This window comes from Monodelphis domestica, chromosome 2, assembly GCF_027887165.1.
Source record: "Monodelphis domestica isolate mMonDom1 chromosome 2, mMonDom1.pri, whole genome shotgun sequence".
Lineage (NCBI taxonomy): Eukaryota > Metazoa > Chordata > Mammalia > Didelphimorphia > Didelphidae > Monodelphis > Monodelphis domestica.
In genome coordinates, this window is record NC_077228.1 from 515,688,197 (window position 1) to 515,713,139 (window position 24,943).

A 24,943-nucleotide genomic window follows, 5' to 3' on the forward strand; every position below is an offset into this window, starting at 1 on the left:
AGCCCAAATATTTCTTCCCCTCACATGGAAACAAATCAGGAACATCGAAAACACATGTGGGCAATGCAGGGTCATGTTAGTATGTTCAACCTGTTGAAAGAGTAACTTGTAATGGGCTTGCTGTGCATAGACCCAGCTGTGACATGTGCTGTGGGTGATGAGTAATGCCTGGTGTGTGAGTGAGGTAGTGAGTGAGTGTGTTGTTGTAGTTGTAGCAGTTGCTGTTTCTTTTCCCCTTCCTCTAACCAAGATCTCTGGGCCAAGGTGTTAGTGCTGATAGGGATTGTTTCCCTCTCTGCTTTGAGCTGGCTTGAGATGCAGAAAGCTGGACATGAGAAAAACGAATTGGAATGGACTGAGGAAGGCCGTCCTAATAACAGCCAGCCATATGCTGTTGTTTTCTCTTTCTCCCTCTCCTTTCTTCTCTCTCTCTCTCTCTCTCTCTCTCTCTCTCTCTCTCTCTCTCTCTCTCTCTCTCTCTCTCTCTCTCTCTCTCTCTGTCTCTCCCCCTCTCCCCCTCCCTCCCTCCCTCCCTCCCTCCCTCCCTCCCTCCCTTTCCTTTCTTCCCTTTCTGTCTTCTTGTTCTTGCTGTTGTTCTTCCTCTCTCTTTTTCTGTCTCTCTCTTATTACTAAGAAGATCATGCTTTTTAATAGAGCAGGAAAAGATGAAAGCACTCATAAGAGCTAACCTGAAGAGTATAATAGGATTGTTTCATCATCACTTTAGAGCTGGTAGACCAACCCATTCATTTTACAGATGGGGAAACCGAGGCCCAGGGAGGTAAAGCGACTTGTGTAAAGTCATGTAGGTGATAAGTGGCAAAACCAGGATTTAAACTACCTACCAGACTACATCCTCCTCTCTTTTCCCTTAACTAATAGAATTGCACTCAGGAATGATAGTCTTCTTTTCCAGGAACATTTAGTATTATTGTTGTTCAGTCTTTTTAGTCATGTCTAACTCTTTATTACCCATTTGGTGTCTTCTTTTCCTTTCTTCCTTCCTTCCTTCCTTCCTTCCTTCCTTCCTTCCTTCCTTCCTTCCTTCCTTCCTTCCTTCCTTCCTTCCTTCCTTCCTTCCTTCCTTCCTTCCTTCCTTCCTTCCTTCCTTCCTTCCTTCCTTCCTTCCTTCCTTCCTTCCTTCCTTCCTTCCTTCCTTCCTTCCTTCTTTCCTTCCTTCCTTCCTTCCGTCCTTCCTTCCTTCTTTATTTCCTTCCTTCCTTCTTTATTTCCTTCCTTCCTTCCTTCCTTCCTTCCTTCCTTCCTTCCTTCTTTATTTCCTTCCTTCCTTCCTTCCTTCCTTCCTTCCTTCCTTCCTTCCTTCCTTCCTTCCTTCCTTCCTTCCTTCCTTCCTTCCTTCCTTCCTTCCTTCCTTCCTTCCTTCCTTCCTTCCTTCCTTCCTTCCTTCCTCCCTCCCTCCCTCCCTCCCTCCCTCCCTCCCTCCCTCCCTCCCTCCCTCCCTCCCTCCCTCCCTTCCTTCCTTCCTTCCTTCCTTCCTTCCTTCCTTCCTTCCTTCCTTCCTTCCTTCCTTCCTTCCTTCCTTCCTTCTTTATTTCCTTCCTTCCTTCCTTCCTTCCTTCCTTCCTTCCTTCCTTCCTTCCTTCCTTCCTTCCTTCCTTCCTTCCTTCCTTCCTTCCTTCCTTCCTTCTTTCTTATTTAAAATATTTTTATTTAAAATTGTTTTCCATGTTTAAAGATTTCATTTTCTTTCTATCCCCTCTTCCTGCCCTGCTCCCAGATCCAATAAACACTTCATCTGGGATATACAAATATTGTCATTTATACCCATTTCCATATTATTCATTTTGTAATAGAGTCATCTTCTAAAACCCAAACCCAAATCATATATCCATATAAACAAGTGATAAGTCATTTGTTTTTATTCTGTGTTTCTACTCCCACAGTTCTTTCTCCCAATGTGGATAGCATTCTTTCTCATAAGTCCTTTGGGATTGCCTTGTAGTAGCAAAGTCTATTACATTGGATTGTCCACAGTGTTTCACTTTCTGTGTACAATGTTCTCATGGTTCCGCTCATTTCACTACATCAGTTCCTGGAGGTTCTTACAGTTCATATAGAGATCCTCAATTTCATCATTCCACAGCACAATAGTATTCCATTGCCATCAGATACCACAATTTGTTCAGCCATTCCCTAATTGAGGGATACCCCCTCATTTTCCATTTTTGCCCCATTTGGTGTTTTCTTGACAGAGATCCCAGAGTGGCTTTCCATTTTCTTCTGCAGCTCATTTTCCAGATTAGAAAACTGAGGCAAACAGGGTGAAGTGATTTGCCCAGGGTCTGCATTATGCACCACTTAGCATCTTTCAGGAATCTGTCTATTCCTTAAAGTAGAAGGAAAGTGCATAGTTGCTTAATGGTAGTCTTCTTTTTTACCAATAAATTTGTCTGTATTTAGTTCTTCTCCTCTTCCACATCTAGCTCTTTATTAACAGCCAGAGATGTGGTTCTGACCTTTGTTTTTCCAAGATGATATCAATCATCCTGCATGCCAAGCAGGTAGGGTTGGTCGTGATCTTCAGTTTTGTCTGTACTGAGCAAGGGAAAGATTTGACTTTTAGTTGATTACTATGGCTTGTAGTAAGAGAATTAGATGGTGCCATGGTGCACAGAGCCCCTGGCTTGGAGTCAAGAAGACTCATCTTCCCAAATTCAAATCTGGCCTCAGATACTTCCTAGATGTGTGATCCTAGACAAGTCACTTCACTCTGATGGCCAGAGTTTTATCATCGTCAAATGACTAGAGAAGGAAATGGAAAGTTACTCCATTATCTCTGCCAAGAAAACTCCAAATGGGACCATGAAGAATTGGACTGAACACCACCACCAAATGGCTTATAGTCATATGCTACGCTAAAACTGTAAGCTGCCTATCCTCTTGGCCTCAAAAGATCTGGGCCATTGCTGCGAGTATTGGTCTGAAGATGATAGTTCTAGAACAAAAGGAACTTCGGACATCATAAGATTATAGATTTTGTATAGGAAGGGATTTTGGAAGTCTGCTTCATTTTATAGATGAAGACACTCAGGGGCAGGAAAGTTACATGACTTAGCCATTCACATAGATGGGCTTGCTGATCTAGATCTGGAAGGGACCCATGAGACCATCTAGTTCAGCTCCCTCACTTTATAGCTGAGTAACTGGAGTCAAGACGAGTTTAATGACTTTTCCACTAGTGAGTGGTCCTATTCTATATGCTATTCTAGCATTTTCCACATTCTTTTATCATGTAAAAAGAATTTCTGTGGTTTTCTTATTGTCCCCACTTCCTGCTCTACTATATTATTGACTACTCAAGCTTGGCCTGGGTGTCATTATTCACTTTTGTCCTGTTTAAGATCCCCTTTTGTACATCCGTCTTTATGTATCCATTGGCAGAAAGGCCAAGGGGAAAGGAGGTGACTGTCAGATTCCCAAGTTCAGACTCTCTTTCCTTCCAGGTTTGAGGCTGATGTCTCTTTGGGGGTGATAGACCACGAGTCTCAAGGAAGGGCTTCTTGACTTTCCAATGAAATCTCCTCCCTGGCCATGACAGCTTGAGGAGTCAAATGACATCCTAGGGCCATGTAACCAATAGATGTTATAGACAAAATGGTCCGCAAGACTGTCTGATTCCAAGATTGTATCCTTATTATGCCACACTCAAAAGATTCAGACTTATACATAAGAAGGTTTAACTTCAAGTGTCCAGTGGTCTCTTTGCACTAGGTGGATTGCCTGCTTCCCCTCTACTCCAGCCCCAAGACTTAGATTGTTTTTTCCAAGAGTGTAGATTTATAAAATTTTTTTTAAAGATAAAAACCCCAATCCCAGCAAACCTAGAGTCTGTGTATGTCTTTTTGTGCCTGCCTGGTTCCCAGGTAATCCAATTTGGAGAGGCTTCAAGTGCAGAGCTATGAAATAATATCCAAGATGGCTTGCCTGGAGATTTAGCAACATCCACCTGAGTGAAACAGCTTGCATTTATAAGCTGGGATGAGTGAGAAACACCTTTTGGGTTGAATATTGTTCTGGAGCCAAATCACCCCTTCTGAGTTGAATTGTACCCTGAAAATCAAATCGATTTGTTACTAGATAGAACTTGTAGACCCCCACAATGGACTGTAGGTAAAAGGGCCTATGAAAAATAGACAGAAGAGTGTCTAGGATTCCAAGGAGAGATCACATTTCTCTCTTGATTCCTGGGATATCTAGTGTCTACCTTTAAAAAAAAACATGTTCCTTTCATCTTAGATTTAATACTATATATTGATCCCAAGGAAGAAGAGCAGTAAGGGCTAGGCAATGGGTGTTAATTGATTTGCACAGGGTTACACAGCTAGGAAATGTCTGAGTCCAGATTTGAACCCAGGACCTCCCATCTCTAAGCCAGGCTCTCTATCCACTGAGCTACCTAGCTGCCCCCAGAAAACCTTTTAAAAAATCAGCTTATCAACTTGTCTTTCTTCTCCTTCATCCCACTCCAGCAGCCCCCTTTTCTGCTCCACCTCTTCCCCAGGCCCCAATTAAGATGCCTTGACAAAGTGCTCTCCCCCCCCCCCCCCATGCATCCTCCTTGAAATCTTGCAAAGGTTTCTCTTCTCTTTTCAGAGTTAAAGTCTGGGCTTCACTATTCCATCTATACTCTTGACCCATCTTCTCCCTTCCTGGGTTTCAGATGCCTCTGGAAATGGACCACACTCCTTAGCCATTTCTGAAACTATACTTGAATAGTCAAAATATATCTTCAGATCGAAACCAATTCCCTTGCCACTTTGGGGGTAAAGCTCCAGTCAACCTGGCTAGCTGGCGAAGGCTAGAGGGAGTCAGAATAATATCCAAGGGAGTCCCAACAATATGTTATCAAGATCAAAATGGGGATTAGGCTCATAGAGCTGGAGACAAAAGGAAATGAAGAAACTAAAGTCTGGGGAGGTCCCCTGTCCAAGATCATACAGGGCATACACATTAGAAGTAGGATTTCAATCCAGGTTCTTTGATTCCAGAGTCATATTATCATCATACTGTTTGAATTCATAGTCCCTTTAAATCAATCATCAATCATCAAGTATTTATTATGTGCCAGATGCTAGCTCCAGTTCACTTTGCTGGGCCTTACACAGACAGAAGTAACATGGAGCCTGCCCTCAAGAAGCTACCATTCTTTGGGGAAGACAACCCAGGTACATAGTGGCTTATATAAAACAGATGGGGGATGATTTGGGAGAAGAAGACACCAGAAGCTGGGGAAGGGCAAGAAAGGTATCCTGTAGAAGGTAGCATTTGAGTGGAGTCTTGAATGAATTCAGGCATTCCAAGAGGTAGAGATGAAGAGAGAGGGCATTCAAGGCATGGCGGACAACCAGGACATAGGCACAGAGATGGGAAACAGAGAATCATGCATGAGGAACAGTCTAGATTGACCTGAATGAAGATGAAGATGAAGATGAAGGCTTAGATAGGCCTGAATTAGGAATGAGTGAAGGGGCAATAATGGGTTGACCCATCCTCTTTCAACTCAAGGAACAAAGTACTTGTCCCTAGATCATCACCATTGTCACATGTATTAATTAGAATCTGGAACCCTTGGACTACATTTCCCACAATTCCCTTTTCCCTTTGGTGTACATGTGTTGTTAAGTTGTTGGTATTTAAGTTTGCTGGAACTCCTCCCCCTCTCTCTCTTCTTCCTGGAGGTTGAGTTAGGCAGGTTTTACTGTAGTTTTTTAATTTTAATAAAACTTTATAAATATAATACTTGAGTTATTGTATATTAATTTAAAAAGCCTCACACAGATACTTAGTCAACATTTTTCCTATGCAAGCACTGTGCTAACATTAGGGCACGATAAAGAGAGTCATCCTGCTTTCTAAGGCTTTGTGAAGTCTAGGTGAATAGATAGGACATGTGCCTAAAAAAAGAAAACCAGCAATGTGAAGGAAGTTATGCCAAGAGCCAAATGAGCAATGTAGGTAATGAATAAATAATGTATTTAATAATAATAATAAAACAATGTGTTGTGGGAGATTATGTTGTAGAGAAGGTAGTCCATGGGTTGGGACTTTGCCCAAATCTATGAAAGGGGTTGATGGGAATAAAGACTAAGCTTGTGGATCAGTCTGTTGGAGACTTCTTCTACTGAAGTGATGAGAAGGAAGACCAGACAATCCCAGCCCTACCATTTACTAGCCAGGTGACCTTGGCAAATTCCATGACTTTTTGAGCCTTCTGTAAAATAAAGGGTTGGAATAGATGACCATTAAACTCCCTTCCAAGTCTGTCTTCGATCCTAAGGGGCAATTGAGGCCACGTGGATGGTTCAACTGTGATCGTTTGTCCTTCCAAAGTCAATTTGAAGATATCATTGCCTTTTGGACACTCGCCTTGGACAAACAAATCAATTACCTATTGATGTATAATGAACTCATTCTGAATCAGGATACCACCTTTGCTTTGGTAAATAAGGTCACTTTAGGAGGGGGTGGTGAGGGGAGATGACTAAATACCATTGGCCAAGGGCCTGCTTTGGCTCCAAGAGGTGGATGGGAAAGGAGCCAGGGTCCATATTCTTGCTTGGAAAGCACCATTGGAGAAGACAAGTCAATAGCAGGTCAGATTCTTCTGCTGATCTCCCAGCTATTAGTGCCTCTCCTCAAATTGCCTTTTTAAATTTTGGATTTACTTAATATATGTGCGTGTGGTTTCTTCTGATAGAACATATGCTCCCTTAGGGCAGGGACCATTTAATTCTTGCCTTTGAATCCCAAGCACCCAGCACAACATTTGGTGCCCAGGGATGGAGAGAGGGACTGGACCTGCCATTTCACTGCTCTCAGGTACTTCCTCTTCAGGCCAGCACCTTTTCTGCAGCTTATGATCTTTTATAACACTGAGTTGGGTCTTGTCTAAGGCTGCACAGCCGGAACACGTCCAAGGTGGGGTCAGATGAGTGACGCCAAGGTCGGCTCTCTAGCCACTCTCCACATTGTCTAAAGCCTTTGTGGTCAGCACTTAGGAAATGCTTTAGACTGGCTGACCAATCTTGATGCTTGTTGGTGATCTGGTTCCTTCTCCTGCCCATCTCTCATGGTTCCTCCAAAGACTCAAATGCGATCCTTCGGTTTCTCTCTCAAGCCCTCAACTAAGGTGAAGGAAGAAGCTGAAGAAGTCTCCTTTCCTTGCAAAGTCTGGGTTCCTTTGTGCTAATCCTTCCCCCTCCTTGACCATTTCATATGTTCATGGACTCTTATTTATGTGCAGTCTTGTGGCAGAGCCTTCCAAGCTCATATTGGTCTGATGGGCCACAGTTGGATTTGCTGTACATTGACCCTGACATAGTGATGTCATTTTGGTTCTCTTTGAGTATAAAGGACAACAAGCAACTAACCCTCTCCTTAATTTTCTCTCATGAGAGGCAGTTAAGTAACACAGTGGATAGAGTGCCAGGCCTGGAATTGGGAGGACTGGGGTTCAAATGTGGTCTCAAATATTTCCTAGAGATGTGACCATGGGCAAGTCACTTAACCTTGATTGCCTCGCCCTTTTTGTTCTTTTGTCTTAGAATTGATACTAAGATAGAACTTAAGGTTAAAAAAACTATCTAGGGCAGCTAGATGACTCAGTGGATAGAAAACCAGGCCTAGAAATCGGTGGCCCTGGGTTCAAATTGGCCCCATACACTTACTAGCTGTGTGACCACGGACAAGTCATTTAATCCCAATTGCCTAGTCCTTACCACTCTTTTGCCTTGGAATCAGTACTTTGTATTGATTCTAAGATGGAAGGTAAGAGTTTAAAAGCAATTCTCTTTTATGTTCATGGAACCTATGACTTTTATTTGTGCTGCTTTATTCATTCATTCATTCATTCATTCATTCATTTATTTATTTATTTATTCATTCATTTATTCATTTATTTATTTATTTATTTAATTGATAAAATTCTTCCCTTTTTTGGACATTTGAATTGTGTCCTGAGTTTGGGAATTAGGTATCCTTCTCCCTTTTCCCCCTCTGAATGTCTATAGATGTTCACTTCTTATGTGAAACTTTTCTTATGCTGCCTTGAAATGTAGCTCTTTGAGTGTCTCTCATCTTATGGAGTAAACTCCCAAAGACCCAGAGGCTTTTGCTTCTGTCTTGGTAGTGCCAGTATCTAGCACACTAGATGGTACACAGTAGGCGCCTAATAGCTGTTTGTTGGTTTTATACTTGAATGTTTGATCTGCTCATTAGCCCTTTACTTATGTTGTCATTATCTGTATGCATCATCTCCCAGTTAGACTGTAAGCAGTATGAGGGCAGGAGCTAGATCTTCTGCATCTTGGTGCCTCCAACAGGATTGTATAACACAGAACCTCACATGTTTGAAACTTACTGAATAAATGGATATTTGCCAGTTGGTCACCCCTGCTGCTTCATTGAGGAGATATCCATGCCCCTAGTGGACCAATGATGACTCTAGGGCCATGTTGGCAAACATATGGCATATGTATGTGCTGGATGGAGCTGCTCCCCTTCCCATCTCTACCATGTCTGAGGACATTTTTTACTTCACCCATCCCTCTGCCCAGCAGCCCAATGAAAGCACTTCCTCTCCTGTTTGGGGTAAGGGGGCAGCTCACATGTGGCAGGAGGGTGCAGTTTGGGCACTCAGTCTCTGAAAGGTTTGCCATCACTGCTCTAGGGCATTATTTTCTCCTCAAGCAGCCCCTCCTATAGGAAAGAGAAGTCTTCTGCATGCCTATGTTCAGTTTTAGTCATATTACTCTTCCCTCTCCATGCCAAATGGGCATGGCCTCCTGAGAAACTCTTCACATCTTTTTGCCCAAGTTTTTGCCCGAGGCCCATTTGGGCCTCATCATGACTTTAGGGCCTTGTTTTGGACCAAGTTTATTGGTAAGTGAACATAACTCTTGGTCATTTGATGATTTTGCATATGCCTCCTCCTTTCTCTCTGAGTTCCTCTGGGATCTGAATGCTACTTTGTGCCACCTGGTGTGTCCTATAGTTATTTATATATCTGCTGATAGACCTGCCAACCATCTCCCCTGGAAGATTCCATCTCATAGACACTAAATGACTTGTTGAAGGTCATACAGTGAAAGAGAGGTGGTGTTTGGAGAAAAACCAAGGACTATTGACTTCTTACCCTAAGAAATGCCCAGTCACTGCCATTAGGGACTCACCGTCCTTACTACAACTGCTGACCAATTGCTACTGATGAAGAACTCAAAACTTACTTCCATGCACAAGGAAACAGAAATCAATCTTACATACATGCTTATGAAAATATTACAATGCCTCCAAGACTCCCAAACTTGCTTTCAGCTCATACTTTACAGACTTCAAAGAGAGCATCTTATACAGAAAGGGTCCCTCCTTTAATATCTTTTGGTCACCGGTCACTGGACAATTGTTATTAATAGACAGATAAGTCTAAGGGCACTGAGGATAGCTATATGCCTCCAAAGCACTGGACTGTCTCATGTTTGGCCTTTGAAGACATAATGGAGTGGAGAGCATCCTAGTAGATAAGGAGCCAGCCACTCTCATGACTGCCAACAGCAGCTGCTGGCCAGTTGTTACCAATGGGGCAGGTAAGCCAGCTTAGATAAAGTAGCAAGGTACCCCATGGGAGACACACAAGGCAGCATGGGCCAGGCAAGTCAAGCCATCACAACTACCAGTTTCCCTTGGACCCCAGTAGAGTCAGTCTAGAACCCTGAGTCCAGGAGCCCTGTGAATAGCACTTATCCCCACTCTTTTCCTCCTCTGACCATTGACCCTGCTTCCCAGCTTAGCCTCTAGAGCTATCATTGAGTGGACCAGTTCTTATGAAACGGGGACCTACCATCCCTGCCACTATCAACACCAAACATTGGCCAACTGCTACTGGCAGATGAGTAAGTCAAGAGCCCTGGGAATGGCGGCCACAACCCCCACTCCAAGACCCAGACACACATGCAATCAGTCCTGCTTCTAGTCTGACCTCCTCAGTCATCAGTCAGTAAAGCAATCCTTGTGGAGACGAGATCTGGCAACTTCTACAAGTGCTTCAGATCCTATTTGCCCAGTAGCAATTGCTATTGCAAATCTTGGGGGGGGGGAAGTCCATGCCACTTAATTCCTTGCTACTGGCAAAGGTTCAGCATCACAAAGATGGTTTTATCAGTGGAAATGACCTAAAAGAAGCTGCATTACCACAGAACCTTCCCATCTGACTCAAAGCCGAGATCTCCTATGCAAGCTTTCTCCCTGATTAGAATGGGAGCTCCCTGAGAATAGACACTAGGAATAGGAATGATTTTACTTTTCTATTTGTATCTTAGTACACACTTTGCATATAGTAAGTACCTACTGAGTGCTTTCTCATTCATTTCTTATAATCAATATATCCATCTTTTCATCTTTCTGGGGCTTACCCAGGAGGCTTAGTGACTTCTCTCTTGTTCCTTGTAGTTTCTATTTTTTAGTTCCTGAATACTTATAGTTCACAAGAAATCTGTAGGTTCATAGCTCTTGAGTCAGAAGTGAAGCCAAAAAATCCACTCTCCTCCTTTTAGAGAAGGGCAACTAAGTGACTTGCTGAGGATCCTACAGCTAATCACTTTCTGAGATGCAATTTGAACTCAAGTCTTGCTGACTCCCAATCCACCATGACACATTACTTCAAAGACTGACGGGACTTGCATGAATCTCATTGGCATAGATTGACATAGGATCAATAGAATTGGAGATGAAAGGGGCTTGATGTCAATCAAAAGGGCCCCAGATCCTACTTCTTGAATCACCTGCAAACCATTTTGGATAAGGAAAGGCAATCCCAGATTGGGATTCTTTTTATGTTGGTACAGCCAATGCTCTCACTTGGAATTTAGGGATAGATTCAGTTCATGGCAGGTGAGGGGAGGAGAGTATGGAGGTGAGGAGTACAGAATTTGGTCTTCTCTGGGCCCAGATATCAGGAGAAGGAATGGCTCATCCCCAGAGAATTTGAGCCATGTCCCCTTGGCCTGGAAGAGGGGACAAGTCCCCATACTGAAGAAGGATGTAGAAGGAAGGAGATGAGAAGGCTGGGTCTGAGAAAGATGGGAGGATATCGTGGTAATGGGATCCAGGTGAAAAATGACTCAAGGATACCCAAAGAAGCAAGGGCAATGGTGATGCTGTCCAGTCCTTGAAGTGCTCCAAGACATCTGATGGGAGCAAGAATGACCTCCTCCCACACGTGCACCATTTGGCAGTGCCCTGATTGACTCACCCTATGACTGTCGCATTGCTGTTAGCTGAATTAAAAGATTGTTGGAAATGCAGTTCTGGGCAAGTGTCACTGATCAATGTGGTATGGAGATATTTCACTATGCAGACACTTGAAGCTCAGTTTTCTCCTGAAAAACCTTGGCATTTCCCCTGGGATTAGACCTCAGAGTGGGCAGCATAGGTCATATTTTTGTTGTTAGGCTGCCATATTAGATTGAGCTGAAACCCTCCTGTCCAGGTGGCAAACATCCTTTATGAAAGTCCAAAGCTTTGGACAGTGAAGGGAATTGTGACAATAGGGAGAAATATTTGCAATATGGGAAAAAGGTAGATATGCTCAGGCCCTGTGTGACGTGGAAAAGATTTTCCCCCCATGATGTTGGAGAAGACATCAGGTAGCACTGAGTCTAAAGGTTTCCCACTCTCCCTCTAGATAACAAACTGGGGTGTGCTGGAGGCAGCTTGAACCAGCCTGAGAGCTGATTATTCAATTTTCATTGTAAGCATTTATAACATGGAACTTGGCAAATAGTACAAATCAGGGTTTGATTTATTGTTTTGTTGATTATCTAGACCTAAGAAATTAATGGAGAAAATATAAATGATACAGATTAAACTTGAATGTGTATTCTGCATAAATTTTTCCTGGCAAGCCAGTTAAGCTTCTCAGAACACATTATTAATTATAGATTATAGTGGCTAGGCAGCACATTGAATAGAGCACTGGGCTTGAAGTCAGGAAGTCCCAAGTTCAAATGTGACCTCAGATACTTATTAGCTGTGTGACCCTGGACAAGTCACTTTACCTTTTTCTACCTCAGTTTCTTCCTCTGTAAAATGGGAGATAATAGCACTTATCCTTTAGGATGGTTATAAGATTCAAATATGATAATAATTGGGAATGCTTAGCACAGTATCTGACACCCATGAACTCTCTCTCTCTCTCTCTGTCTTTCTTTCTCTCTGTCTCTTTCTCTCTCTGTCTCTTTCTCTCTCACTCTCCTTCTATATAAACATATGTATATATGTATACATAAATTAAATTATTATTATTATAGGTGTAGAATTATAAGGGGCTTCTAGTTTAATCTCTCCATTTAAAAAGTGAACAAATAGGGGCTCAGAGAGGTTAAAAAATTTGTCCAAAGTCTCAATTCAGAATTGGGATTTAAACCTGGTAATAAACATGAAGAAAAAGGCATCATATTTTGCTGGACCTTGTGAAGTCAGGGAGCCCTAGCATGCTCTCAGGAGGAAGAGCCAAAGTTTTCTTACATTATTTGCCAAGAGTCACATATCTAGTGAGTGAGGCAGAATTTGAACTCGAGTCTATGTAGCACTCTACCCCACTATTGCTTTCCTTGGGGGTCATAGAATACAAGAATTCTAGATCCAGAGCTGGAAGGAATCTCAAGTACTATCTAGTCCAATATCTCCTTTGCAAATGAGGTATGGGCAGCCAGATGGGCTTGGAGTCACGACAACTCATCTTCATAAGTTCAAATCTGGTCTTAGACACTTCCTATCTGTGTGACCCTGGACAAGTCACTTAACCTCTATTGAGCCTTTACTACTCTTCTGCCTTAGAACCAGTATACAGTATAGATTCTAAGGGCTAGCAAAAAAAAAAGAAAATCTTGAAAACCTCAAATGGGGTTACTAAGTTGGACTCGACTAACTGAAAAATGACTCAATTTTATATTAATTATTAAATTAAATTATTAAATTTATTCAATTATTATTCAATTTATTATTAATAAATTATTCTACTTTTGTTTTTGGGGGTAGAGTGATAAATATTTCAGCTTATTTTTGCAAAATATTTTATTGTATTATATATTAAATTATTATATATTATATTTATTTTTATATTATATTATATATTATATTAAATATTATATCATATTATTTTATTATATTATTATAATTCTATATAATTATAATAATTAATATAAAATTATATTAAATATATTATTGTCAAAATTATTAAATTAAATATTAAATATGTACTAATATGTGAATCTGACCTTTTAATAGTATTTTAAGACATATATGTGAATATATATATTTATAGGTAGTATACCCAATTTTACAAATGAGAAAACTCAGGCTCATTAATAATAACAAAGATTGTTATAATCTTTAAGGTTTACAAAGAGCTTTACAAATATCTCATTTTATTCTCCCTATAACCCTGGGAAGTAGGTGCTATTAATAACCCTATTTTACAGGTGAGGAAACTGAGGCCCAAGGAAATGATTGACTTCTCTAAGTCACCCAAATGATCAAGGCAGAATTTGACCCCACCATTCTCTGACTGTCCTCTGGCCTCTTTCTATTCTCTCATTTGCCACTGAGGCAGTTGTTGGACCCACGTGACTCAATGTCTCAGTAATTAACAGAGGAGGAACCTGAGTTCCAGAGGGGCTGGGTGATAATTTGCTCCAAGTCCTGTGGTTTTTAGTGGCAGAGGTAAAATGGAACCCAGATCTCCACTCTGGCATCCTTCCCATTACGCCATGAGTTGCACCCTTCTTTCTTCTCTCCTTCCTCCCTTTGTTTTCCCTGCCTAGTCTATGCCTCAGTTTCCCCAATTTTGGAAGGGAGTTGATGATGCCTGTGGTACTACTCTCCAGGGTAGCAGGAACATTCCAAGGAGATGATGTGTATATAAAGCTTACCTTCTAGTTCCATAGAAATGTCAGCCCCTATTTAGCATCTGTTAGTGGCCCCTGTGGGCTTCTGCTTGGTTCTGGTGGTAGCCCTTCAGCCCAATGGAGGTTGCTGGATATTATTTAATAAAATTATTTCCTCATTCTTGGGAGTCGGAGGGCATCCTATGCCAGAACCCGAAAGCAGCTTTTTGCCATGGGTTTACCAATTTGTGTCATAGCTGGGGACATCTGCAGCTGGTCAGTCCAGTCGTGCGTGCATGCGTGTGTGTGCGTGTGTGTGTGTGTGGGTACACATGATATACCTGAGTCAGTCACAGAATAAAAATGCCATAAAATGTCTACTAATGGCGTGAATGTGCCACGTCCCCTTGAGTGTGGTACGGATGGAGTGATGGATGCCCTTTGCCAGTGAGTGGCAAAATGAAGGTCACTCGTTCGATCAGCTGGGCTCTTAACACCTGATTTCTGGTGCCTTTTGTGACCCTAGAGGTGCCTTCTTCAAGTTTTGGGCTCTTTTTAGAGACTGGGGAATAATTTGCTACACTATATTCTGTAGGGGGGCAGGGAAGCTAGCTACTATACTATTTATGCAGCATGAAGCATAGTAGGCAAAGAGTTGGCTTTCGTATCAAGAAGACCCAGATGCATATAGACTCTGATCCATACAGGCTGTGGGATCTTGGGTAAGTCACTTGATTTCTGAAAAAAAAAAAACATTTGCTGAACTGCTTTGGTAGAAGAAATGTCCTTACCAGGAGTTCCTTAAACCAAAGAAACCACAGATCCAAAACTCCTCTCTCCCAGCCCAAATGTGTCTAGAAATGGCTTCTGAGGACTACTTGTCTTGGCCAAGAAGGAAAGCAGAGGCAACTATGACCTTGCTTATCTCAGATTCCTTTGCCCTATAAAAGAAATTTGGAAACATGGAAGCTCATTGCATAATGGGGCACTAAACATGGGAGATAGCCACATGAGTATCCACTCCCCTTCATTTACAGATGAGGAAATACCCAGCACTGATTGTCCTTAGTGTGAAGGGGTAGTGAGATGGCATGGCAGATAGAGCCCTAGGTCTGGAGTCAAGAAGACCTGGAGTCAAGTTCAAATCTGACCTCAATCACTTACTAGCAGTGTGACCATAGGTAAGTCACTTAACTGCTGTATGCCTCAGTTTCTTCATCTGTAAAGTGGGATCATAATAGTACCTAATTCCTACAGTTGTAAGGATGAACTGAGATAATTAATTTATTTTAGGTTTAAGTTCTTTTCTTTTACAATATTTATATTTTTATTATTTATTTATTTGTTTTTAACCTTTTCATGTTAAATTCTGAGTTAAAGCTTCTCTCTCTTCCCCACATCCTTTCCCTACTTTCTTGTAAAGCATATTTCTACATTAGCCATATTGCAATATAAAAATAAAATAATAGACAAAATAAAACAAAAAATAAAAATAAACTGAGAAAATTATACTTTAGTTTGTACTCAGAGTTCATCAGTTCTCTTTCTGGAGATGGAGAACATTTTTCATCATGGATCCTTTGGATTGTCTTGGATTATTGTATTGATCAGAGTAGCCAAGCCTTTCACAGTTGATTATCATTATAACATTATTACTGTGCACAATGGTGTCCTGGTTCTTCTCACTTCACTTTGCATCAGGTCCTATAGACCTTGTTATGCTTTTCTGAAACCATCTCCCTTGTCATTTCTTATAGCACAATAGTACTCCATCATAACCATATGCCACAACTTGTTTAGCTATTCTCCGATTGATGCATATCCCCTCAATGTAGAATTCTTTGACACCACAAAAAGGCTGCTCTGAATATTTTTGTTTGTAAGTGTACTTTCCCTTTTCCTTTGATTTCTTTAGGGCACAGATCTAGTAGTGCTATTGATGGATCAAAGGGTGTAAGCAGTTTTATAGCCTTTTGGACATAGTTCCATATTGTTCTCCACAATGTTTGGGCCAGTCCATAGCTTCATCAACACTGCATTAATGTACTTATTTATCCATATCTCCTCAAGCATTTGTCATTTATGATAGGTGTGATATGGTACTTCAGAGTTGTTTTAATTTGTTTTAATTTGTCTTTCTCTAATCAGTAGTGATTTAGAGCATTTTCCATATGGCTATAGATAGTTTGATTTCATCTTTTGAGAACTATTTATATTTTTGACCATTTATCCACTGGGCAAAGGCTCTTATTTTAAAATTTTGACTCAGTTCCCTAAAACTTATTATAAAACTCATTATAAAACTTTTTGACAAAAAAAGCCAATAAGAAACTCCCAAGTCCCAAGAAAAATAAAGTTAAAAAGTATTGTTTGATCAGCATTCAGATTCCATCAATTCTTTCTCTGGAAGTGGTTAGCATTTTCCATCATAAATCCTTTGTAATTGTCTTTGATCATTCTTTTGCTGATAATAACTAAGTCATTCACACTGATTGTGATACAACATTGCTGTTACTTTGACCAATATTCTTCTGGTTCTGCACACTTTACTTTGTATAAGTTCATATACATTTTCTCTGTTCTTTCCAAAGTCATCCTACTCATCATTTCTTATAGTACATAATATTTCATCAAATATTCCATCATAATCCCATATCACAACTTGTTCAGCCATTCTTCATTTGATGGCCATCCCCTCAGTTTCCAATTCTTTACCACCACAAAAAGATCTACCACAAATATTTTTGTATATATGAGTCCTCTTCTCCCTTACTATTTCTTGAAATATGACGTCTAGGCTGATTTTTAAAAAAATCATAGCTTTTAGATGATCCAATAATTCTTAAAGTATTCCACCTCAATCTATTTTCCAGTTCAATTGTTTTTCCACTAAGATATTTCAATTTTCTTCTAGTTTTGAAAATTCTTTTGACTTTGTTTCATTGTTTTATTGAAGCCTCATGGAATCATTAGCTTCTACTTCATTCAATTCTTATTTTTTTTAATATATTTTATTTGATCATTTCCAAGCATTATTCGTTAAAGACATAGATCATTTTCTTTTCCTCCCCCCCCCCCCCATAGCCGATGCGTAAGTCCACTGGGCATTAGATGTTTTCTTGATTTGAACCCATTGCTTTGTTGATAGTATTTGCATTAGAGTGTTCATTTAGAGTCTCTCCTCTGTCATGTCCCCTCAACCTCTGTATTCAGGCAGTTGCTTTTTCTCGGTGTTTCCACTCCCATAGTTTATCCTTTGCTTATGAATGGTGTTTTTTTCTCCTGGGTCCCTGCAAGTTGTTCAGGGACATTACACCACCACCAATGGAGAAGTCCATTACGTTCGATGATACCACAGTGTGTTTGTCTCTGTGTACAATGTTCTCCTGGTTTTGCTCCTCTCGCTCTGCATCACTTCCTGGAGGTTGTTCCAGTCTCCATGGAACTTCTCCACTTTATTATTCCTTTTGGCACAATAGTACTCCATCACCAACATATACCACAGTTTGTTCAGCCATTCCCCAATTGATGGGTATCCCCTCGTTTTCCAGTTTTGGGCCACCACAAAGAGCGCGGCTATGAATATTTTTGTACAAGTCTTAGTGTCCATTATCTCTTTGGGGTACAGACCCAGCAGTGCTATGGCTGGGTCAAAGGGTAGATATTCTTTTAGCACCCTTTGGGCATAGTTCCAAATTGCCCTCCAGAATGGTTGGATCAGTTCACAGCTCCACCAGCAATGAATTAATGTCCCTATTTTGCCACATCCCCTCCAGCATTCATTACTTTCCTTTGCTGTTATGTTAGCCAATCTGCTAGGTGTGAGGTGATACCTCAGGGTTGTTTTGATTTGCATCTCTCTGATTATAAGAGATGTAGAACACTTCTTCATGTGCTTGTTAATAGTTTTGATTTCTTTATCTGAGAACTGCCTATCCATTTCCCTTGCCCATTTATCAATTGGAGAATGGCTTGATTTTTTGTACAATTGATTTAGCTCTTTATAAATATGAGTAATTAAACCTTTGTCAGAGGTTTCTATGAAGATTTTTTCCCAATTTGTTGTTTCCCTTCTGATTTTAGTTATATTGGTTTTGTTTGTACAAAAGCTTTTTAGTTTGATGTAGTCAAAATTATTTATGTTACATTTTGTGATTCTTTCTATATCTTGCTTGGTTTTAAAGCCTTTCCCCTCCCATAGGTCTGACATGTATACTATTCTGTGTTTACCCAATTTACTTATGGTTTCCTTCTTTATGTTTAAGTCACTCACCCATTTTGAATTTATCTTGGTGTAGGGTGTGAGGTGTTGATCTATTCCTAGTCTCTCCCACACTGTCTTCCAATTTTCCCAGCAGTTTTTATCGAATAGTGGATTTTTGTCCCAAAAGCTGGGATCTTTGGGTTTATCGTATACTGTCTTGCTGAGGTCGCTTTCCCCCAGTCTATTCCACTGATCTTCCTTTCTGTTTCTTAGCCAGTACCAAATTGTTTTGATGACTGCTGCTTTGTAATATAGTTTTAGGTCAGGGACTGCAAGGCCCCCATCATATGTGTTTTTTTTCATTATTTCCCTGGATATCCTTGATCTTTTGTTCTTCCAAATGAACTTTGTTATGGTTTTTTCTAAATCAGTGAAGAAGTATTTTGGTAGTTCAATGGGTATGGCACTAAATAGATAAATAAGTTTGGGTAGGATGGTCATTTTTATTATATTGGCTCGTCCTATCCATGAGCAGTTAATGTTTTTCCATTTGTTCAAGTCTAGTTTTAGTTGTGTGGCGAGTGTTTTGTAGTTGTGTTCATATAGTTCCTGTGTTTGTCTTGGGAGGTAGATTCCTAGGTATTTTATTTTGTCTAAGGTGATTTTGAATGGGATTTCTCTTTCTAGTTCTTGCTGCTGAGCTGTGTTGGAGATATATAGAAAAGCTGATGATTTATGTGGGTTTATTTTGTATCCTGCAACTTTGCTAAAGTTGTTGATTATTTCAATTAGCTTTTTGGTTGAATCTCTAGGATTCTTTAAGTAGACCATCATGTCATCCGCAAAGAGTGATAACTTGGTCTCCTCCTTGCCTATTTTGATGCCTTCAATTCCTTTATCTTCTCTAATTGCTACTGCTAGTGTTTCTAGTACAATGTCAAATAGTAGAGGTGATAATGGGCATCCTTGTTTCACTCCTGATCTTTTTGGGAATGCATCTAGTTTATCCCCATTGCAGATGATATTAGCTGTTGGTTTTAGATAAATACTGTTTATTATTTTTAGGAATGACCCTTCTATTCCTATGCTTTCTAGTGTTTTTAATAGGAATGGGTGTTGTATTTTATCAAAGGCTTTTTCTGCATCTATTGAAATAATCATGTGATTCTTGCTAGTTTGCTTGTTGATGTGGTCAATTATGTGGATGGTTTTCCTAATGTTGAACCAGCCCTGCATCCCTGGTATGAATCCTACTTGATCATGGTGAATGATCCTTCTGATCACTTGCTGGAGTCTTTTTGCTAGTATCCTATTTAAGATTTTTGCATCTATATTCATTAGGGAGATTGGCCTATAGTTTTCTTTCTCTGTTTTTGACCTGCCTGGTTTTGGAATCAGTACCATGTTTGTGTCGTAAAAGGAGTTTGGTAGAACTCCCTCTTTGCTTATTATGTCAAATAGTTTGTATAGTATTGGGATTAACTGTTCTCTGAATGTTTGATAGAATTCACAGGTGAATCCATCAGGCCCTGGGGACTTTTTCTTAGGAAGTTCTTTGATGGCTTGTTGGATTTCAATTTCTGATATGGGATTATTTAGGAATTCTATTTCCTCTTCTGTTAGTCTAGGTAGTTTGTATTTTTGTATATATTCATCCATTTCTCCTAAATTGGTGTATTTATTGCCATATAATTGGGCAAAGTAATTTCTAATGATTGCCTTAATTTCCTCCTCATTGGAGGTGCTGTCCCCCTTTTCATCTTTAATACTGTGAATTTGCTTTTCTTCCTTCCTTTTTTTAACTAGATTGACCAGTACCTTGTCTATTTTGTTTGTTTTTTCAAAGTACCAGCTTCTTGTCTCATTTATTAAATCAATAGTTCTATCACTTTCGATTTTATTAATTTCTCCCTTAATTTTTAGGATTTCTAATTTGGTTTTCTGCTGGGGGTTTTTAATTTGATCGCTTTCCAGTTTTTTCATTTGCATTTCCAATTGATTGATCTCTGCTCTCCCTTGTTTGTTAATATAAGCATTCAGGGATATGAATTTACCTCTGATTACCGCTTTGGCTGCATCCCAAAAGGTTTGAAAGGATGTTTCGCCATTGTCATTTTCCTCGATGAAATTATTAATTGTTTCTATGATTTCTTCTTTAACTAAACGGTTTTGAAGTATCATATTGTTTAATTTCCAATTGGTTTTAGATTTGGTTTTCCATGTACCATTACTAATCATTATTTTTATTGCCTTGTGATCTGAGAAGGCTGCATTCATTATTTCTGCTTTTCTGCATTTGTGTGCTATGTTTCTGTGACCTAATGTATGGTCAATTTTTGTGAATGTGCCATGTGGTGCTGAGAAGAAGGTGTATTCCTTTTTATCCCTATTTATTTTTCTCCATATGTCTATTAATTCTAATTTTTCTAAGATTTCATTCACTTCTTTTACCTCTTTCTTATTTATTTTTTGATTTGATTTATCTAAATTTGATAATGGTTGGTTTAAGTCTCCCACTAGTATGGTTTTATTGTCTATTTCTTCCTTCAATTCTCCTAGTTTCTCCATTAGACATTTGGGTGCTATATTATTTGGTGCATACATATTGATTAATGATATTTCCTCATTGTCTATAGTCCCTTTTAACAAAATATAATTACCTTCCCTATCCCTTTTGATCAGGTCTATTTTTGCATTGGCTTTATCAGATATCATGATTACCACTCCTGCCTTCTTTCTATCAGTTGAAGCCCAGAAGGTCTTACTCCATCCTTTAATTCTGACCTTGTGGGTGTCAACCCGCCTCATGTGTGTTTCTTGAAGACAACATATGGTAGGGTTTTGGATTCTAATCCATTCTGCTATTCGTCTACGTTTTATGGGTGAGTTCATCCCATTCACGTTCAAAGTTATGATTGTCATTTGTGGACTCCCTGGCATTTTGATTGCCTTCCCTAATTCTAACCTTTTCTTCTTCGGCTCTACCTTTTAGTCCAGTGATTTACTTTGAAACAGTCCCCCTTGTCCCCTCCCTTGATGTTTCCCTTTTTAGTCCCTCCCTTTTTGTTCCCTCCCCCTCCCCCCTCTCTTTCCCTCCCTTTTTGTTCTCCCTCTCCCCCTCCCCCCCTTGGTTTTCCCTTCTCCTTACCCTTGTTGGGTAAGATAGAATTCAAGATCCCAATGGATCTGGATGTTTTTCCCTCTCAGAGCTGATTTCCCTGAGATTGAGGTTTAAGTAACCCCCCCCCCCTCTCTTCCTCTCCTTCTTATAGGAGTTTTCTTCCCCTCCCCTTCCCATGTGAGTCTTTGTGTGAGAATGATTATTCTATTTGGTCTTTCTTTACCCCCTATTTATACATTACATTTTCCCCACATGTTAGTATACATAGGTTGATATAAATGTAGTCCTTATAGAAGAGAGTTTGAGTAAAAGAAGAAGATAACATTTTCCCCTTTCCTTAATATTTACCTTTTCAGGTATTCCTTGCTCTTTGATTTTCGGTATCAAACTTTCCACAGAGCTCTGGTCTTTTCTTTGCAAAAAGTTGGAAGTCTTCTATTTTGTTGAATGCCCATACTTTCCCTTGGAAGTATATAGTCAGTTTTGCTGGGTAGCTGATTCTTGGTTGGAGACCCAGCTCTCTTGCCTTTCTGAAGATCATGTTCCATGCCTTACGATCGTTCAGAGTAGAACTTGCAAGGTCTTGGGTGACCCTGATTGGCATTCCTTTATATCTAAATTGTCTTTTTCTGGCTTCCTGTAGGATTTTTTCTTTTGTTTGATAGCTTTGGAATTTGGCAATTACATTCCTGGGAGTTGTCTTTTGGGGGTTTAGTGTAGAAGGTGTTCTGTGAGCTCTGTCAGTGGCTGTATTGCCCCCTTGTTCTAGAATCTCTGGGCAATTTTCTTTGATTATATCTTGTATCACCATGTCCAGTTTGGTGTTTATTTCTGGCTTTTCTGGGAGTCCAATTATTCTTAAATTATCCCTTCTCCCCCTATTTTCCAGATCTATCACCTTGTCAGTGAGATATTTTATGTTCTCTTCTAATTTCTTGGTATTTTGGCTTTGCTTTATTGATTCTTGCTCTTTTACACGATCGTTGTCTTCCAGCTGCCTGATTCTGGCCTTTAAAGCCTGGTTTTCTTTTACAGTTTGGTCAAACTGGTTTTGTAGATGCGTGAATTTCTTTTGCATTATTTCCAACTTTTCCTCCCAGAAGGCTTCCATCTTTTTGGTCTTTTCTGATTCAAATTCTTCATAGGTTTGTGGAGAGTTTCCATTTCCTTTGGAAGGTTTTGGAGCATTTTCTTTTATATTATCTTCTGTCTGCTCTGTATTTTGTATTTTGGCTCCATAGAATGTGTCCAAAGTCGCCCCTTTCTTCTTATTTTTCTTGGTATTTTGGGGCTTCTGTGGTTCTGTGGAGTTTGCCATTTCTGAATGTGGAGGATTAGCTTTTCTTATCTCTGGTGATCCGAGGCTTTAGTCCTGGGCAGATGTTGGTTCTATGAGCTTTCCCTGGGTTAAACTGAATATGCCTCACTGGAACTGGAATGGAAGGGTCAGACCACGAGGCCACACTCTCCCCCTAGCTCGCTTTCAGGAAGTTGCCTTCAGAATCGCTGGCCGTGAGGCTGTTTCGTAGGCCTGCGGGGGGATGGGCTGCAGCTTTCCCAAGCTCTAGGGCAAGGACTTTCACTGCGACTTGGATAGCAGGATCCAGCCTGTGAGGCTGTCTTGCCCGCCCTGAGAGTTGCTGTTGTTTCGACCAGCTCTCTGCAGCGGAAGCCCCAGGCAGTAACTTTCACCGGGACGGTAGAAGTCCCTGAGGGTTCTGCTCTCTGAGCCCGGCCGGGCTGCGGCTTCCGGGAGCCTTGGACTCTGCGCTCCTACCCCTGAGGTCCTAGGGATCTCGGGTTCTGGCTTTTAAGGGGAGCCGTACCTTTTGAACCGGGTCCAGGTCCAGGAGGAGGGTTCCCAGGGTCTGTGCTGTTGATCGTTTTGAATTTCGGCGCCTTAGGAGCTTATCGTTTGAGATCGGTCGGGAAGGGTTTTCAGGAGATCTGAGCTTTAGCTTTCTCTAAGCCGCCATCTTAACCGGAAGTCTCAATTCTTATTTTTTAAGAACTATTTTCTTCACTGAGCTTTTATACCTCTCTTCCCTCCCCCCAATTTGGTCAATTTTGCTTTTTAAGGAGCTTTTTTCCTTCAATGAAATATTGTATCTCCTTTTCCTTTTGGCTTATTCTGTTTTTAAAAGAATTCTTTCTCTTCTTTGAATTTTTGTGCCTCATTTATCATTAGGCTAATTTTATTTTTTAAGGTGATATTTCCTATAGGGTTTTTTTGTGCCTCTTTTTACCAGACTGTTCTATTTTCATAAGTTCCTTGGATCACTCTTATTCCTTTCCTCCATTTTTAAACTCTTCTATTCTTAGCTCTTTCTTTAATTCTTCCAGGAATTCTGACTAGCCTTTGGTCCAATTAGCATTTTTCTTTAAGGTTTTGCTTGAAGCTGTTTTCACATTGGTATCTTCTTTTAAGTTTATATCCTGGTCATCCATGGCACTCTAGTAGATTTTTATGGTTAAATTTTTTTCCCTCAATGTATTTCTTGACTTTGAGCTTTATGTTATAGTTGGACTCTGCTCATCTGGGGTTTAGGCTTTATTATCCTGATGTTTTCAGAGCTAGTTCTAGGGGTCAGTAAGTTTTCTGTGTTTCTAAGGTGGTGTGATCCTGGGAGATCACTACTCTTCTGGTCTATACTCTGGACTTTACCCAGGAAGCACTCTTATTCCCCTGTAGCCACAAGTACTAGTGCCATTCTTGACCTTGGAATTTTGAACCAGTTCTTTACTCCCTTGTCACTAATCACAAGTGCTTCTCTCCATCAAGGAACTGTGACCTAGCACTACTTAAGGGAATTAGAGTTGTCAATCAGTACCAGCCATACCCAGTGCCAGAAAAGGGTCCCTGGTAATCACTTTCTGACCAGTTGTCTAACCTTTTTACCATTTATGGGCTGAGAGTTCCCAAAGCTGTTGTCACTGTTACAGACTCCTCAAAGTTCATCCTTGGTGTTCCTGTTATGCTCCAGGCTTGCACCCACTCTGACACTATTTTCCTGTGGACTTACTTTACTAAAGCTAGAAGATGTTCCCTTCTGACCTTTTGTTAACTGTGGCTCCAAAATTTGATTTGAGGCATCATTTTAAAGCTGTTTGGAGGGAAGTATTTGGAGAGTACATCTGGGGCTTGACCTGTACTTTGTCATCTAGAGATAAGATTTTAAATGTGCGTAACACAGTGTCTGGTACATAGCAGGCTCTATATTAATGTTCTTTATTATAGCTATTATTGTTGTTAATAACAGTCATTATTACTAAAGTAAATGATCAGATTTGGGAATATTGTACTATCGAATTTATTATTTGTGTAGGAATTGGATTAGATGACCTCTGAGATTCCTTCTACATCCAAGATTCTGGGATTGTGACTAAATCCTGGTCAGAGATGAAAGGAGAACTAAGATCATTCAAGACAAAGGAAGACAATTTCAAGAAATTATGGATCTGTTCTAAAAGCAAGAAATCCCCAGTCTCTTATAGAAAGGGAATGATTCTTTTTTTTAAGAGAAAAATGAAGAAAATGGAGGGACTAAGAGAGGAGAAGACAGGGCTAGAAACTAAGGCAGCTTAGACAGTGTTCTTTCTATTCAAGGCTTTTTTCTGACATTCCCTGTGGAATTGTCCAATCCTAGTAGCCATTATATGAAAAACATGGTGGTGCTTGCTAGCATTCTAGGATTCAGAGCCAGAGGGGACCTTAGA

General features: G+C 40.3%; 1 protein-coding gene across 2 annotated transcripts in view; it reads left to right on the forward strand.

The window, feature by feature from the left end:
* Window positions 1-24,943, forward strand: part of CALN1 (calneuron 1) — a 529,462-nt gene that overhangs the window by 107,513 nt on the left and 397,006 nt on the right. The gene's annotated exons all lie outside the window — the stretch shown is intronic.